The following is a 13,334-nucleotide window of genomic DNA, read 5'->3' as shown; positions in this document are numbered from 1 at the left end:
TTGGATTTTGTTTTTTGATCCACACTAATAACCACTATCTTTTCATTTGTGTCTTTAGACCACGGTTATTCAAAGTGAATACCCATATAACTGAATTAACATCTACCATATGCATTTACTGTTTTCTATTTGTTTCCCTTGTTCTTTGTTTCTATTTTTGTCTTTTCCTGTTTTTCTGCCCTTTGTATTTTTTTTTTTTTAACTGATTCATTTATTTGGGAGAGAGTGAGTGTGCACAAGAGGAAAGCGCAGAGGGAGAATCTTAAGCAGACTCCATGCTGAGCAGGGAACTCAGGTCAGTGCTCGATCCCATGATGCCAAAATCACAACTTGAGCCAAAACCAAGGGTCCAAGGCCCAACCAACTGCACCACATAGGCACTCCTGCCCTTTGTGATTCTGAGAGAGCATTTTATACAATTGCATTTTCTGTCTTTTTTGGTATATCCCTTATACATTTTCTTTTCCTTTTCCTTTTTTTTTTTTAAGATTTTATTTATTTATTCATGAGAGACACACAGAGAGGCAGAGACACAGAGAGAGAGAGAGAGAGGCATAGGCAGAGGGAGAAGCAGGCCCCATGCAGGGAGCCTGATGTGAGACTCAATCCTGGGACTCCAGGATCACACCCTGAGGTGAAAGGCAGACGCTTAACCCCTGAGCCACCCAAGTGTCCCCTCTTTTACTTTTCCTCATGGTTGGCCTAGGGTTTGCAATATACATGTATAGCTAATCAAATTCCACTTTTAAATAACACTATACCATTTCCGGGATAGTGTAAGCACCCTATAATAATAAAATAATTGTAACTGTCCCCATCCCTTGTATCATTGCTGTCATTCATTTCACTTATGACTAAGCATATATATAAACATAAGCATTTATAATCATATACACAGTTCCTATTATTTTGAAGAAACATCTGTTAGAACAATTAAGAATAAAAATAAAAGGTATTTTGCCTTCACCTATACCTTTTCCCATGCTCTTCCTTACATTATGTAGATTCCAGTTTCTGATATGTATTATTTTTCTTCTCTCTAAAAAAGTTAACATTTCTTGCAAGGCAGGTCTACTAACAATAAATACTCTTCATTTTTGTTTGAGAAAGTATTTCTCCTTCACTTTTGAAGGATAGTTTTGCAAGATACAAAATTGTAGGTTGAGTTTGTTTTGTTTTTTTCTCTAAGCACTTTAAATGCTTTACTCCATTTTCTTCTTGCTTACATGGTTGCTGAGAAATTGGCTGTAATTCTCATCATTACTTCTCCATTGATAAGGTTTGTTTTTCCTCTGGCTTCTTTCAGAATTTTTTCTTTATCTTTGATTTTCTGTAGTTTGAAACTGATATGCCTGAGTGTAGTTTTTCACAGTTATACTGCTTGGTATTCTGTGATTCACTAACTGATGTTATTTTGGGGCAATTCTCAGTCATTACTGTTTCAAATATTTCTTCTGTTCCTTTCCTTTTCTCATTATGGAATTCTCATTACGCATATGTTAAACCTTTTGTAGCTGTCCCACAGTTCCTGAATATTTTGTTGTTGTTTTTTTCATCTTTTTTCTCTTTCCTTTCAGAGAGATTCAGAGATTCTTTCCTCAGCCAGTAGTAGTCCAATCTACTAAGCCCATCAAATGGTTACAGTGTTTCTCTGTTACACTGCTACAATGTCTTTTATCTCTAGCATTTCTTTTTTGGTTCTTTCTTAGAATTTCTATCTCTCATCTAACATTGTCCATCTATTCTTACATGCGGTCTACCTTATCCATTACAGTCCTTAGCATTTTCATCAGTTATTTTAAATTCTTTCTTGTTCTGATAATTTCAATACCCCTACCATACCTAAAGCTAGATCTGATGCTTGTTCTAGCTCTTCAAACTGTCTTTTTTGTCTTTTAGTATATCTTGTAATTTTTCTTGATAGTTGGAAATGATGTACTAGGTTTAAAAAGCTGTTGTAAATAGGTTTTCATTACTGTGGTGTTAAGATGGGAAGGGGGGGGCAGCCCAGGTGGCTCAGCGGTTTGGTGCCTGCCTTCAGCCCAGGGCATAATCCTGGAGTCCGGGATTGAATCCCACATCGGGCTCCCTGCATGGAGCCTGCTTCTCCCTCTGCCTGTGTCTCTGCCTCTCTCTCTCTCTCTCTCTGTGTATCTCTCATGAATAAGTAAATAAAATCTTAAAAAAATAAAAAATAAAATAAAATCAAAAAAGATGGGAAGGGGGGAAATACACAAGATTAAAACCAAGGTTATGTTAGAATTTGAATATTAGTTAGAATTTCATTCTTTTCCCAATTATTTCCAATTTGGTTATATAAAACTTGTATAATTAAAGAATATATATATCAAAAATAGTGAGAGATGATCAGGAAGAGATAAAGGATAAGAGAAAGAAAAGCATACTATTTATAAGGTATACTAAAGATAAAAAAAGAATTTTTCTGATTTCATTTTGTTTTCAAAATGTTTCTTATTTATAGATTTTTTCACTGAGTGATGTACATTTATAGCAAAAAAAAATTTTCTTAATTATCCATAAAATACCACTCAAATAATCAGTGCCAGCCTGTTTCAAAAAAAAAATATGGAGCAGGAACTAGGGGAGCATGATGGAACATGAATGAGAGAGATCACCTCACGCAGAAGTAAAACTGTGAACTAGCCACATGCCCTTAAGAGTTCTAAATAGATTTTTTTTTCCTAATTATGGTAAAATATATTTAACATAAAATTTACCACTGTAACCATTTTTAGGTATACAATTCACTGGAATTAATTATTTTCACAATGTCGTACAACCATTACCACTGTCTATTTCCAAAACTTTTTCATCACCCCAAAGAGGAACTCTGTATCCATTCTTCCTTCCCTCCAGCCTCAGGTAATCTCTCATCTATTTTCTGACTGTATAAATTTATCTATTCTAGATTCATTGGTAGAATCATATTTGTCCTTTTGCATCTGGCTTATGTCATTCAACAATGTTTTCAAGATTTATCCACACCACAGGATGTATCAGAGTTTCATTCCATTTTGTGACTGAATAATATTTCATTATATATATGCTTCTCTCATTCTACAAGGTGTTAGAAACTCTGGACTATGAAAAACTTGATATATTTAAGGTTGAAAGATAGGTATAGATAAGTAGGTAGATAGATAAATAGATCTCCACTCATCTGTTGTTTATCCATTCATCTGTTGATGGACATTTGGCTTGTTTCCTCCTTTGGCTATTGTGAATAATGCTGCTATAAACATTGGCATACAAGTGCCAAACATACTTTTAATAGTCTGCTCTGGCTGGAACACCAACAGAGGGACTATAAAGGCAAATAGCAACAGAAACTGCCAACAGGAATTACCACAACAAAATTAAATAGACTATCAGGCTACATTCTATTAGATATAAAATATATATATACATATATAGAATATACAAAGTATAATATATATAATTATATATTCTATAATATTCTATTAGATGTAAAATATATATACGTATATAGAATATACAGAGTATAATATATATAAAATTATATATTCTATAATATATAAATGTTAACTTTATGGTTTCATGCTAAAACCCATATTTATATTTCTTATTTTTTACAAATTTTCTTGAAAATATGTATTATTTGCATAAATGAAGGAAAATCCTTTTCGTAAAATCCTTTGTCATGACAGGATATATATGTTCTAACCTGAAAAATAATATATAATAAGGAAATAAATGGGAGAAAGCAACAAAATGCTGAAGATACTAAGAGATCAATACTGAGGTCAGGATTGCAGATTAGGTATACCACTGAGAAGGGAGAAGAGTTGGAACCTGACAGCATCTTTTTTTTCGTTCTGACCAAAAAGAAGGTGCTACTTTGCCCTTCAGCATGCCTATCACATACCTGCTATACACTAGACACTCAACAACAAAAGCCGGCCTTAAGAATAAATAGATGGACAAATCTATAGATATTCAAGGTCTTCCACCTACATCTTACTTTTTAAATCATTTATACAGTTAGTCTGAAATTGATTATTACAAGCATATCAAGTTTTACCATAAGCTTCACAGGAATCCATAAATTCACAGGGAATCTGGGAGGTAGGTGAATGACAGGATGTTGTATTTCTGGGATTATTACTTAAGCTACAACTCTGCTTATACAGGATTACAAGTCCAGAGCTCACCAACTTCTAGCAACATGTTTTTTTAGTAGGTTTTTGCATGTTTTTAATGGCAAATGGATGCAGAAAGGTCTTTTATGCTTCCAAAATAAACAATGTACCAAACTTAGAAGTACATTCTAAAACATTTGCTCAAATTTCAAAATGGTCTATATCAATGTAAACATAAAAAATTAACTTATACCTGTATACATTGTTATTTCTCTTCATTCTTCAAAGTTCTGGAAATTCTGAGCCAATGAAAAACTTGATATTCAACTGAATAAATGTGTGAAAAGAAAAAAAATTATTTACACTTAACCTTGTTTCGGTAGGACTTAAGGCTGGTACAAATGTAATATACATCTTCAATCTTTTTAGCAGGATATAAGAAAGTACTGTTCCAGAAGCACCAGTATGGCTTAGTCGGTTAAGTGTCTGGCTCTTGATTTCAGCTCAGGTCATGATCTCAGGGTCCTGGGATCAAGCCCCGCATTGGGCTCAATGCTCAGTGCAGAGTTTGCTTGGGATTCCCTCTCCCCATCCCTCTACCCTTTCCTCTGCTTGCTCGCTCGCTCTTTCTCTCTCTCTCTCTCTCCATAATAAATAAAATATTTAAAAAAATAAACAGTGAAAATCAGATCATGTCATTTAAAAAAAAAAGTACTGTTCCAATTCTGTAAACATGGGCATAAATATAAATAGCAATGTCTTGTACGTTTTAAGTTATTATCAATAAATATAGGATACAGATTTATTTTTTTTAATGTTTTTTGTTTGTTTGTTTAAAGATTTTTTATTTATTCATAGAGACACAGAGAGAGAGAGAGGCAGAGACACAGGCAGAGGGAGAAGCAGGCACCATGCAGAGAGCCTGACGTGGGACTCGATCCAGGGTCTCCAGGATCACGCCCTAGACTGCAAGCAGCGCTAAACCGCTGCGCCACCTGGGCTGCCCAGATTTTTTTTTTTTTTTAAAGATTTTATTTATTTATTCATGAGAGACACAGAGAGAGAGAATTGAGAGGCAGAGACACAGGCAGTGAGAGAAGCAGGCTCCATGCAGGGAGCCTGATGTGGGACTCGATCCCAGGTCTCCAGGATCACACCCTGGGCTGAAGGCAGGCGCTAAACTGCTGAGCCACCCAGGGATCCCAGGATACAGATTTCAAAACATAGCCTGTAAATATCCACGAAGAATTTCAAATTATGTCTTTCATTTATGTAAGTTAACAGCTGTTAAACAGAGATGGAGGAAGGGAAGATACAGAGCACTGCCTTCAACAGGAATCAAAAAACAGAACAGATATTACAGTGAAAGGGAAAAAAACAGGAAATAAGAGCAACACTGCTGACTAGTTTCCTTTAAGTGTCATGACAAATTTCTAAGTTAATTTATTTTCTGTAGGCATACAGTGCATTTCCATCTCTATGATCCCTCCTACGTCTAGAGCTGAATTTCAAAAAAGTGAAATTTGTATACAAATTTGTACTTACTACTGCAACCACCACCACCATCTATAATATACTTTATTATGTACCAGACACTGTGACATGATTTACATCCACTATCTTTTTTTTTTTTTAATATTTTATTTATTTATTCATGAGAGACAAAGAGAGAGAGGCAGAGACACAGGCAGAGGGAGAAGCAGACTCCATGCAGGGAACCTGACGTGGGACTTGATCTCCGGTCTCCAGGATCACATCCTGGGCCAAAGGCAGCGCTAAACCGCTGAGCCACCCAGGCTGCCCAACATCCACTATCTTATTCAATCCTCACCATAACCCTAATATAGGTTTTACTGATGTTTGTGTAGATTAAACAACTTGTCTAAGATCCATTAGCTAATAAATGATGAAGCCAGAATACTGACCATTTGGCCCCACCCAAAACAAAAACATCCTGACAAGTATAAATCACTGATAGGAAGGTGAGCTAAAACTAACTGTAGAACATCAAAGTAAAAAAATAGCACTTTTGAACATGTCATAACCCTGGGGATTTTGACAGAACAGGGCCTGCCCAAAACCAATCTGATTACCAACTTAAGAAGTTAACTAAAATATTGAGATGGAAATTCTATTTAAAAATGAAATTGTCGGGATCCCTGGGTGGTGCAGCGGTTTGGCGCCTGCCTTTGGCCCAGGGCGCGATCCTGGAGACCCGGGATCGAGTCCCACGTCGGGCTCCCGGTGCATGGTGCCTGCTTCTCCCTCTGCCTGTGTCTCTGCCCCTCTCTCTCTCTCTTTCTGTGTGACTATCATAAATAAATTAAAATTTAAAAAAAATAAAAATAAAAAAAATAAAAATGAAATTGTCAACGTATCACATGAAGATCTGTATGTCCTTTGTAAATAGTCTATTATAGACTGCAATAGTTTTTAAGCCATGTAATAATACTAATACAAAAAGTCTTAAGAATATAAACAAAAACCTCTTTTATAATTTTTTATATTAACAGAGCAGATCTGTACAACATATCTAGAGAAACATTGGTCATTTTCCTGACTTTAACATTATGCACAAAAGGAAACCTTCCCACTTTACAAACTACAACAATAGTTTCTAAAGAAAAAGGAAGAAAAGAAAATGAACAGAGAATAGAAACCAATGGCCACGACAATTCCATGCCTATGTTGGAGGAAAACAGAATTTTACCATGGCTACCAACTCCAACTAACCTGTTTATGGGACTTGAGTTTTTTCAAAAGATCTTCTAAATATAAAATATCAGTTTGTTGCTAATATTTTATATTTAATGTTCCAATAATAAGTTTACAGTTTAATAGTTGCAAATCTGTATTTATAGTTAAAGAACTTTTCTAAAGGGTGCCATGTGCAATGCTCTCCAGCTAACTAAATTCCCTTCTTTTTTTTTTTTTTAAGATTTTATTTATTTATTCATGAAAGACACACACAGAGAGGGAAGCAGAGACACAGACAGAGAGAGAAGCAGGCTCCATGCAGGGAGCCCAATGTGGGACTCGATCCCAGGTCTCCAGGATCACGCCCTGGGCCAAAGGCAGGCGCTCAACCACTGAGCCACCCAGGCGTCCCTAAATTCCCTTAATTCTACTGGACTTTGCTCAGAAATACTGTAAGCTACATATAAAGTTACCCCCTCCCCCCACACACACACACTCTTCCAACCCATTCAAAACATCTGAGTATTGCTGATATTTATAGGCTACATGATTGAAACATTTCAAGTGAATGAAGTACTACTCAGTTTTAATATTTTAAATGTTTAAAGTATCTGAAACTGTACTAGAAATAGCATGCAATTATCCTGAAGAATTAGCATTCGCTTAGCATTTAAAATCTAAGAGTTAGGGCAGCCCAGGTGGCTCAGCGGTTTAGCGCTGCCTTCAGCCCAGGGACTGATCCTAGAGACACAGGATCCAGTCCCACATCAGGTTCCCTGCATGGGGCCTGCTTCTCCCTCTGCCTGTGTCTCTGCCTCTCTCTCTCTCTGTCTCTCATGAATAAATAAATAAATAAAATATTTAAAAAAAACAAAAACAAAAAACAAAAAAAAAAAACCTAAGAGTTAAAAAAAATAAAAATAAATAAAAATAAAAAACCTAAGAGTTATACAAGTTCAATCATATTCAAAAATTTAATGAAATATTTTAACTGGCCATTTCAAGTACTACCCAGTATTAAGATATTTTTCATGTTTATGAATTCATATATTAATTACTAGGTAACACATATTTCTTAAGAAGAAATAGTGCTCCTTTAAGCCATCTTGATTAAATGACCAAAATTACAATGAGCTATGGATCTGAATTAAGTTTTGTTCATGCTAAAAAAAGTCTTACTTAATGCTATACACTTCAGTAAAGAATCCATAAAAGGTATTACACAAACCTAGAATCTCTCCTGCTACTATGCCAACTAAAACCATCCAAAGAATAAGATATTTTTAAGCACACACAATAATTAGGTATATTATTATTTATCACCTTAACATATGAGAAAATGATCTTACAGTTAGTTTTGGTAAAGCTATTTTGGTAATTCAAAACTGAATACAAACTTGAAACTAATCTTGCTGTCAGATTGATCTTCCTTATATACTACCTTCCATATAAATTTCATTTGTCCTTTCTGCATTTTTTAGTCTTCCTTTAATAACATCATAATCATAAAATAACAGCTGCTATTTATATTGGACATCAAAACACATAACAGCTACTACTCCAGGAACTTTACATCTATTACTTGCACTCCTCATGTCCATCTTTGCACAGTAAACATGAAAACATACTTTCTGGTTTAAAAAAAAAAAAAAAAACAGACCCAGAGGGATGCCTGGGTGGCTCAGCAGTTGAGCATCTGTCTTCAGCTCAGGGCGTGATCCTTGAATCTGGGATCGAGTCCCAAATCCTGCTCCCTGTGAGGAGCCTGCTTCTCCCTCTGCCTGTGTCTCTGCCTCTCTCTCTCTCTCTCTGTGTCTCTCTTGAATAGATGAATCTTAAAAAAAAAATAAAAAAAAAAAACAGACCCAGAGAGGTTAAACAATGAAAATGACAAAGCAAAATGCTTGTTCCACTACATCATGCCACATTTTTTCCAGCCATCAATTCTTATAATGAAATTATTTATAATACAGAATTTTACTAGATTTAACAAAAAGATTGTTTTTCCTTTACAGAACGGGAAATTATTATTCTGTAAAATATTTTATTGTATTACCATATTACTGATGTAATTTCCCCCAAAATATTTTTGTATTATAACTGAGAGGAGAAAATGCTATCTAAAGAACACTGAATAAGAGTGCTATCTAACTAAAATTTGATCCTTTGAGCTGCACCTAAAATTGCTATAGCTGAGGTGCTGAAGTTCATGGGTAAGGAACTAAGTCTGTTCCCTGACCTCAACCTTCCACTGTTACAAACACAAAACTCTTTATTAAAATTTAAAAAAAAAAAGGACATATCCACATACACAGTTTTTTCCTGGCAGCAATAAGAGTATGTACTAAAATACTGGTTTACCTATGTCTCAATCTTGTCTGGAAAAAAAGCACAAATTCAGAACAAGTATCTCCTAAAATCTATCATATATTACACAAATTTTTTATTCAGTATACACACTATATCAAGCATTGTGTCAAAAAGTATGTTAAGGGGTGCCTGGGTTGCTCAGTTGGCAAGTGTCTAACCCTTCATTTCAGCTCAGGTCATTGTCTCACAGTTGTGAGGTTGAGCTCCGTGTGGGCTCTGAGCTAGGTGCCACGCCTGCTTAAGTTTCTGTCTCTCCCTCTGCCCTTCCCCCCACTTGCTCATGTGCTCTTTAAAAAAATAAATGTGTTGGGATCCCTGGGTGGCACAGCGGTTTGGCGCCTGCCTTTGGCCCAGGGCGCGATCCTGGAGACCCGGGATCGAGTCCCACGTCAGGCTCCCTGCATGGAGCGTGCTTCTCCCTCTGCCTGTGTCTCTGCCTCTCTCTCTCTCTCTCTCTCTCTCTCTCTCTGTGACTATCATAAATAATAAAATAAAAATTAAAAAAATAAGTAAATAAATAAATAAAATAAAAATAAAAAAATAAATGTGTTAAGCACTGTCACTCAATGTGAAATAAGAAGGAATTACCACTGTAAAAATCTTAAAATGGCAATAATAATCTTCAACATAGGGACGCCTGGGTGGCTCGGCAGTTGAGCATCTGCCTTCAACTCAGGGCGTGATCCCGGCATCGAGTCCCACATTGGGCTCCTTTTGAGGGGCCTGCTTCTCCTTCTGCCTGTGTCTCTGCCTCTCTGTCTCTCATAAATAAATAAGTAAAACCTTAAAAAAAAAATCTTCAACATAATTCTCCAAATGGATAAATAGTGCACAGATCACAGCAAAGTCCTAAAACTTCTACCTTAATGCTAGTCATGTTAATTAATTACACGGATACTAAAAAAGGAAGAGTGATCAAATCATGAGGGGGAAATATATGTTAATCAAAACTAGATAGATGAATACATATGAAAAATCAGGAAATCCTAGCACAATTGAAAATTATCAATGAAACAATAATTTTTAAAAAGGTCCTCAGCAGGGGGATCTCTGGGTGGCTCAGGGGTTTAGCGTCTGCCTTTGGCCTAGGGCGCGATCCTAGAGTCCCAGGATCAAGTCCTGCGTTGGGCTCCCAGCATGGAGCCTGCTTCTCCCTCTGCCTGTGTCTCTTCCTCTCTATATATATCTATCATGAATAAATAAATAAATAAATCTTTAAAAAAACAAAAAAAACAAAAAAAAAGATCCTCAGCATCTCAACAAGGTAAAAGCACCAGAGTGGCTCAGCGGTTTAGTGCCGCCTTCAGCCAGGGCGTGATCCTGGAGACCTGGGATTGAGTCCCAGGTGGGGCTCCCTGCATGGAGCCTGCTTCTCCCTCTGCCGGTGTCTCTGCCTCTCTCTCTCTCTCTCTCTCTCTCTCTCTGTGTATGTGTATGTGTGTCTCATGAATAAATAAAATCTTAAAAAAAAAAAAAAAGTACCAGGTTCTATTTACAAGACACATGTGGCCTCCTCAAGTCACTTAAGCTACTCAAAAGTTATTTAAGCTCTTTTTGTTAGGAACTTGAAAATAGTTGGAAGTGAATGTTATTTCCCATGCTTTCCTCTTGTAACATTCTAGAATCAAGAGAAAACTGATTCAAACTTATATAAGCAGATCTTTATTTTTAAGATATTATTTATTCACGAGACACACAGAGAGAGGCAGAGACACAGGCAGAGGGAGAAGCCAGCTCCGCATGGGGAGCCCGAGGCAGCACTCCATCCCCAGACTCCAGGATCACACCCTGAGCCAAAGGCAGCCGCTCAATGGCTAAGCCACAAAGGTGTCCCTAAGCAGATCTTTTATTTTATTTTTTTAAGATTTTATTTATTTATTCATGAGAGACACAGAGAGAGAGAGGCAGAGACACAGGCAGAGGGAGAAGCAGGCTCCATGCAGGGAGCCCGACGTGGAACTCGATCCCGGGTCTCCAGGATTGCGCCCTGGGCCGAAGGCAGGTGTTAAACGGCTGAGCCACCCAGGGATCCCTAAGCAGATCTTTTAATGCAAAAATTAGTTTCAGTAACAGTAAAAAAAATCCCAAAATGTTGCACCTAGAAAACTATGGTCTAATCTCTGAAACTCATATGCTAGACTACTGAAACAATCAGAAGTTTTGAGGACAGACCAAAACAGTTAGAGTGCATTAAAAAGACTAAATTTACATAAACAATAACCTCAGACTTTCAGAAGATGCCAAAGCAGCAAGCAGGATTGCAAGAGATTTTTTTTTAAATCTGATAATACTGAATAAAACTACAACATAAATTTAACTACTATGCATAGCCAGCCACACTCCTCTAGGTCTTAGCTGCTACAAGCAAGTGGGTCTTCTGCTTAACCAAGTCAGAAGACCTCAGCCTCATGCTCTTTGAATTATCCTGGAACTCAATTTCTCTCTATTCCTCCCAGTTTCTGCCCTCAACTTTCAAACCTGCTGCTCTGCCATATTGAAAAATCTCACTGGATCTTATTTATCCCTCTAAGTATCCCAGTCTCACAGCATCCTGCCACCCCTCATAGCTAAGCAACTGGAACAATATTTAGCTGTTCATTCTTCCCTTCGTCACCTCCCACTTTTTCACTGCAATCTGGCTTCTATGCTACCCTTTTACTGAAACCACTTGCTAAGGTCACTCACCAAGAGCCTCTATCTCTCTACAACATGTAACCCAGTATAATACTCTATCCTTTATTTTGTGCCATTTCTCTGTTTAGAAAATGTTAGTTAAGAATTGAAATATCTTGATGAAGTCCCAATAGTTCATTTTTGCTTTTGTTTCTCTTGCCTTCATGGATGTATCTTGCAAGAAATTACTGTGGCCAAGTTCCAAAAGGGTGTTACCTGTGTTCTCCTCTAGGATTTTGATGGAATCTTGTCTCACATTTAGATCTTTCATCCATTTTGAGTTTATCTTTATGTATGGTGCAAGAGAGTGGTCTAGTTTCATTCTTCTGCATGTGGATGTCCAATTTTCCCAGCACCATTTATTGAAGAGACTGTCTTTTTTTCCAGTGGACAGTCTTTCCTCCTTTGTCAAATATTAGTTGACCATAAAGTTGAGGGTCCACTTCTGGATTCTCTATTCTGTTGAGACTTCATCAAGATAAGAAGCTTTTGCACAGCAAAAGAAACAGTCAACAAAACTAAAAGACAACCTACAGAATGGGAGAAGATATTTGCAAATGACATATCAGATAAAGGGCTAGTATCCAAGATCTAGAAAGAACTTATTAAACTCAACAGCAAAGAAACAAACAATCCAATCATGAAATGGGCAAAAGACATGAAGAGAAATCTCACAGAGGAAGACATAGACATGGCCAACACGCACATGAGAAAATGCTCTGCATCACTTGCCATCAGGGAAATGCAAATCAAAACCACAATGAGATCCCACCTCACACCAGTGAGAATGGGGAAAATTAACAACGCAGGAAACAACCAATGTTGGAGAGGATGTGGAGAAAGGGGAACCCTCCTGCACTGTTGGTGGGAATGTGAACTGGTGCAGCCACTCTGGAAAACTGTGTGGAGGTTCCTCAAAGAGTTAAAAATAGATCTGCCCTATGACCCAGCAATTGCACTGCTGGGGATTTACCCCAAAGATACAGATGCAGTGAAACACCAGACACCTGCACCCCGATGTTTATAGCAGCAATGTCCACAATAGCCAAACTGTGGAAGGAGCCTCGGTGTCCATCGAAAGATAAATGGATAAAGAAGATGTGGTCTATGTATACAATGGAATATTACTCAGCCATTAGAAACGACAAATACCCACCATTTGCTTTGACATGGATGGAACTGGAGGGTATTATGCTGAGTGAAATAAGTCAATCGGAGAAGGACAAACATTATAGGTCTCATTCATTTGGGGAATAATAAAAAATAGTGAAAGGGAATAAAGGGGAAAGGATAAAAAATGAGTGGGAAATTTCAGAAAGGGAGACAGAACATGAGAGACTCCTAACTCTGGTAAATGAACTAGGGGTGGTAGAAAAGGAGGTGGGCGGGGGGTGGGGATGACTGGGTGACAGGCACTGAGGGGGACACCTGATGGGATGAGCACTGGGTGTTATTCTATATGTTGGCAAATTG

At 37.2% G+C, this 13,334-nt stretch overlaps 1 protein-coding gene across 5 annotated transcripts in view; it reads right to left on the bottom strand.

Moving 5' to 3' along the window:
- EVI5 (ecotropic viral integration site 5) overlaps positions 1-13,334 on the bottom strand; it is a 194,722-nt gene that overhangs the window by 169,405 nt on the left and 11,983 nt on the right. For 2 of the 5 annotated variants that reach the window (XM_038541350.1, XM_038541351.1), the window contains exon 2: positions 4,375-4,448. The exons of the other annotated variants lie outside the window; for them this stretch is intronic. The gene's annotated coding sequence lies outside the window, so the exon portion shown is untranslated. The remainder of the gene's footprint in view (positions 1-4,374; positions 4,449-13,334) is intronic. 5 annotated transcript variants of the gene reach the window in all.

The sequence above is a fragment of the Canis lupus genome, chromosome 6 (assembly GCF_011100685.1).
Source record: "Canis lupus familiaris isolate Mischka breed German Shepherd chromosome 6, alternate assembly UU_Cfam_GSD_1.0, whole genome shotgun sequence".
Taxonomy (NCBI): Eukaryota; Metazoa; Chordata; class Mammalia; order Carnivora; family Canidae; genus Canis; species Canis lupus.
The sequence above is the reverse complement of the archived record's forward strand: the minus strand, read 5'-3'. Positions and strand labels throughout refer to the sequence as shown.